Source organism: Arachis duranensis, chromosome 5, assembly GCF_000817695.3.
Source record: "Arachis duranensis cultivar V14167 chromosome 5, aradu.V14167.gnm2.J7QH, whole genome shotgun sequence".
In the NCBI taxonomy this organism is placed as follows: Eukaryota; Viridiplantae; Streptophyta; class Magnoliopsida; order Fabales; family Fabaceae; genus Arachis; species Arachis duranensis.
Genome location: NC_029776.3, coordinates 57,382,589 through 57,387,764, shown reverse-complemented (window position 1 = coordinate 57,387,764; position 5,176 = coordinate 57,382,589).

Here is a 5,176-nt window from a genome sequence, read left to right as displayed (position 1 = left end):
CCTGATTGAGAACCGACAGATGGATAGCCGTGCCGTGACAGGGTGCGTTGAACATTTCCACTGAGAGGATGGGAGGTAGCCACTGACAACGGTGAAACCCTTGCATACAGCTTGCCATGGAAGGAGCCTTGCGTGCTTGAAGAAGAAGACAGTAGGAAAGCAGAGATTCAGAAGATGGAGCATCTCCAAAACCTCAACCTGTTCCCCATTACTGCAAAACAAGTACTTATTTCATGTTCTTTTACTTTTCACAATCAACCTTGATAATTATTGATATCCTGACTAAGATTTACAAGATAACCATAGCTTGCTTCAAGCCCACAATCTCCGTGGGATCGACCCTTACTCATGTAAGGTATTACTTGGAGGACCCAGTGCACTTGCTGGTTAGTTGTGCGGGGTTGCAAAAAGTGTGATTGCAATTTCGTGCACCAATCACCCAGGTATAACTCATACTCTGATTCTACTAAAAACCTGCTTAATACCCTTGCTATCTTAAGCATCGGAGTCCCTTGCAGGTACCACCACCTTCCGGTGACGAAGGATCAGCACCATCATCAAGTCCATCAAGTCAGACACATCAGCTCCGACCCATACAGAAGATCTCATCCGAGATCGACCTACAGTTTTAGGTAACCCTCAGAACAACATGCATATGTAATTTTTTTTCTTTTGCAACATGCTTTCTCTTTTTCTTTTTGCTGCTTTTTCTTGCTTCAAGAATCAAGTTTTAGATTTTTCAGATTATCAATAATATTTTTCCTTTTTCGTTATTCTTTCAAGAGCCAACATTCTAAATTCACAACTTCAAATATGCATTATTTATTTCATACATTCAGAAAACAAAAGCAAATGACACCACATCAACATAATTAAACTATTCTTATTTTAAACTTAAAATTCATGCATGTCTCAGTTATTTTCAAATAAAAAAATTTCTTTTGATCAAGGTGAGAGATATATGGAACATTTTACAACTTTAAGACATCAATGCAAATGATCATGCAACTAGAACAAGAGAATAGATAAACAGACAAAAAACAGAAAAATAATAGGAAAGGAAATGAAGTGAAAGAGAATAAGTCCACCTTTAATGGTACTCTTCCTTGAGGATCCAATGTGATGCTTAATCTCTTCTATGTCATTCCTTTGCCTTTGTTGCTCTTCCCTCATAGCCCTTTGGTCTTCCTTTATGGCTCTTTGGTCTTCTCTTATTTCATTGAGGGTGGTAGCATGCTTTTGATGCTCCATCCTCAATTCCTCCATGTTAGTGCTCAGTTCTCCAAGAGAAGTGTGCCATTGATCCCAATAGCTTTATGGAGGAAAGTACATCCCTTGAGGCATTGATGAGCGGATAATTTATACGCTTTTTGACATTGTTTTTAGGTAGTTTCTAGTAGGATCTAGCTACTTTTAGGGATGTTTTCATTAGTTTTTATGCTAAATTCATATTTCTGGACTTTACTATGAGTTTGTGTATTTTTCTGTGATTTCAGGTATTTTTTGGCTGAAATTGAGGGACCTGAGCAAAACTCTGATAGAAGGCTGACAAAGGACTGCTGGTGCTGTTGGATTCTGACATTCTTACACCCGAAATGGATTATCTGGAGCTACAGAACTCCAAATGGTGCGCTCTCAACGGCGTTGGAAAATAGACATCCAGAGCTTTCCATCAATATATAATAGTTCATACTTTGTTCAAGCTTAGACGACGCAAACTGGCATCCAACGCCAGTTCCATGCTGCATTCTGGAGTCAAATGCCAGAAACACGTTACAACTTGGCGTTTAACTCCAAGAGAAGCCTCTGCACGTGTAAAGCTCAAGCTCAGCCCAAGCACACACCAAGTGGGCCCCGGAAGTGGATTTCTGTATCAATTACTTATTTCTGTAAACCCTAGTAACTAGTTTAGTATAAATAGAACTTTTTACTATTGTACTAGGTGTCTTTGACTGTCTAGTCTTTTCACCATTCGGTCTTTTGATCATTCATGGGCGCTGGCCATTTGGCTATGCCTGGACTATCACTTATGTATTTTCAATGGTGGAGTTTCTACACACCATAGATTAAGGGTGTAGAGCTCTGTTGTACCTCGAGTTTTAATGCAATTACTACTATTTTCTATTCAATTCAGCTTATTCTTGTTCTAAGATATTCGTTACACTTCAACCTGATGGATGTGATGATTCGTGACACTCATCATCATCCATCTTTATGAACGCGTGCTTGACAACCACTTCTGTTCTACCTTAGATCGAACGTGTATCTCTTGGATTCCTTAATCAGAGTCTTCGTGGTATAAGCTAGAATTATTGGCGGCCATTCTTGAGAATCCAGAAAGTCTAAACCTTGTCTGTGGTATTCCGAGTAGGATTCAAGGATTGAATGACTGTGACGAGCTTCAAACTCGCGATTGTTGGGCGTAGTGACAAATGCAAAAGAATCAATGGATTCTATTCCGACATGATCGAGAACTGACAGATGATTAGTTGTGCTGTGACAGGGTATTTGGACCATTTTCACTGAGAAGATGGAATGTAGCCATTGACAACGGTGATGCTCTACATACAGCTTGCCATGGAAAAGAGTAAGAAGGATTGAAAGAAGGTAGTAGGAAAGTAGAGATTCAACAGGAACAAAGCATCTCCATACACTTATCTGAAATTTCCACCAATGATTTACATAAGTATCTCTATCTTTATTTTATGCTTTATTTATTATTATTTTCAAAAACTATTATAATCATTTGAATCAGCCTAACTGAGATTTACAAGATGACCATAGCTTGCTTCATACCAACAATCTCCGTGGGATCGACCCTTACTCATGTAAGGTTTATTACTTGGACGACCCAGTGCACTTGCTGGTTAGTTGTGCGGAGTTGTGACAAAGTGTGATTCACGTTTGAGAGCGCTACTAAGTTTTTGGTGCCATTGTTGATGATCACAATTTCATGCACCAAGTTTTTGGCGCCGTTGCCGGGGATTATTTGAGTTTGGACAACTGACGGTTCATCTTGTTGCTCAGATTAGGTAATTTTCTTTTCAAAAAACTTTTCAAAAAGTTTTTCAAAATTTTTCCTTCTTTTTTGTTTTTCCAAAATTTATTTTCGAAAAAAAAATTTATAAAATCATAAAAACCAAAAAAATATTTTTGTGTTTCTTGTTTGAGTCTAGTGTCAATTTTTAAGTTTGGTGTCAATTGCATGTTTTAAAAATTTATGTATTTTTCGAAAATTTCATGCATGTGTTCTTCATGATCTTCAAGTTGTTCTTGGTAAGTCCTCTTGTTTGATCTTTATGTTTTCTTGTTTTGTGTCTTTTGTTGTTTTTCATATGCATTTTTGCATTCATAGTGTCTAAGCATTAAAGACTTCTAAGTTTGGTGTCTTGCATGTTTTTCTTTTCTTGAAAATTTTTCAAAAGTAAGTCTTGATGTTCATCTTGATCTTCAAAGTGTTCTTGGTGTTCATCTTGACATTCATAGTGTTCTTGCATGCATCATGTGTTTTTATTCATAATTTTCATGTTGTGAGTCATTTTTGTTGTTTTTCTCTCACATCATTAAAAATTTAAAAAAATAAAAAAAATATATCTTTCCCCTTTTTCTCTCAAAATTTTGAAAATTTGAGTTGACTTAGTCAAAAATTTTCAAAACTTAGCTATTTCTTATAAGTCAAGTCAAATTTTCAATTTTAAAAATCTTATCTTTTCAAAACTTTTTCAAAAATCAAAACTTTTCCATTTTTCTTACTATTTTTCAAAAATTTTTAATTTGATTTTCAAAATCTTTTTCTTATCTTTAATTCATGATTTTCAAAGGCTTTACTAACAATAAATGTGATTAATTCAAAAATTTAAAGTTTGTACTTTCTTATTAAGAAAGGTTCAATCTTTAAATTCTAGAATTATATCTTTTAATTTCTTGTTAGTCAAGTAATCAATTCTAATTTTAAAAATCAAATCTTTTCCAAAATATCTTTTTAATCATATCTTTTTCAAAATTTGATTTCAAAATATCTTTTCTAACTTCTTATCTTTTCAAAATTTGTTTCTTATCTTTTTCAAAACCACCTAACTACTTTTCTCTTTCTAATTTTCGAAAATTACCTCACTCTTTTCCAAAATTCTTTTAATTAACTAATTATTTCAAATTTTAATTTTAATTTTATTTCTTCTCTTAATTTTCAAAAATCACTAACCCCTTTTTCAAAATTAATTTTCGAAAACTCTTCTCTCTCATCTCTTTCTATTTATTTATTTATTTACTAACACTTCTCTTCATCTCAAGAATTCGAACCTACTCCCCCTCCTGTGTTTGGATTCTTACCTTTTCCTTCTTCTATTCTTTTCTTCTTCTACTAACATAAAGGAATCTCTCTACTGTGATAAAGAGGATCCCTATTATTATTTTCTGTTCCCTTCTTTTTCATATGAGCAGGAGCAAAGACAAGCATATTCTTGTTGAAGCAGATCCTAAACCTGAAAGGACTCTGAAGAGGAAACTAAGAGAAGCTAAATTACAACAATCTAGAGACAACTTTATAGAAATTTTCAAAAAGGAAGAGGAGATGGCAGCCGAAAATAATAATGCAAGGAGGATGCTTGGTGATTATACTACACCTACTTCCAAGTTTGATGGAAGAAGCATCTCAATCTCTGCCATTGGAGCAAACAATTTTGAGCTGAAGCCTCAACTAGTTGCTCTAATGCAACAGAACTACAAGTTCCATGGACTTCCATCAGAGGATCCCTATCAGTTTTTATCTGAGTTCTTGCAGATCTGTGAGACTGTTAAGACTAATGGAGTAAATCCTGAAGTCTACAGGCTTATTATTTTCCCTTTTGCTATAAGAGACAGAGCTAGAACATGGTTGGACTCACAACCTAAAGATAGCCTGGACTCTTGGGATAAGTTGGTCACGGCCTTCTTGGCTAAGTTCTTTCCTCCTCAAAAGCTGAGCAAGTTTAGAGTGGATGTTCAGACCTTCAAATAGAAAGATGGTGAGTCCCTCTATGAAGCATGGGAAAAATACAAGCAGATGACCAAAAGGTGTCCTTCTGACATGCTTTCAGAGTGGACCATTATGGATATATTCTATTATGGTCTATCTGAGTTCTCTAAGATGTCACTGGACCATTCTGCAGGTGGATCCATTCACCTAAAGAAAACACCT